We start from the raw sequence: 278 nt of genomic DNA, 5'->3' as shown, positions 1-278 counted from the left end.
TACGAAGGCTAGTTAGGCGGCACTGGCAACGGTCACGCTCAAAATGGTGCATCTTATGTGCCACCCGCACAAGAGCCAGTCCAGGGGCACCGGCAACGATCTCACTTGGCTTGCCGGGTCTTCTCATGCACAGCACATGTATATCGTCATCGTTGTTTAACGTCCGCTTTCCATGCTAGCATGGGTTGGACGATTTGACTGAGGACTGGTGAAACCAGATGGCAACACCAGGCTCCAATCTAATTTGGCAGAGTTTCTACAGCTGGATGCCCTTCCTA

The 278-nt window shown here is 52.5% G+C and overlaps 1 protein-coding gene across 12 annotated transcripts in view; it reads right to left on the bottom strand.

The window, feature by feature from the left end:
• Nucleotides 1-278, bottom strand: part of LOC106883309 (teneurin-m) — a 487,309-nt gene that overhangs the window by 186,669 nt on the left and 300,362 nt on the right. The window lies entirely within an intron of this gene.

This window comes from Octopus bimaculoides, chromosome 7 (assembly GCF_001194135.2).
Source record: "Octopus bimaculoides isolate UCB-OBI-ISO-001 chromosome 7, ASM119413v2, whole genome shotgun sequence".
NCBI classification, from domain to species: Eukaryota; Metazoa; Mollusca; class Cephalopoda; order Octopoda; family Octopodidae; genus Octopus; species Octopus bimaculoides.
Note: the sequence above shows the minus strand (reverse complement) of the source record. Positions and strands in the feature narration are given on the sequence as shown.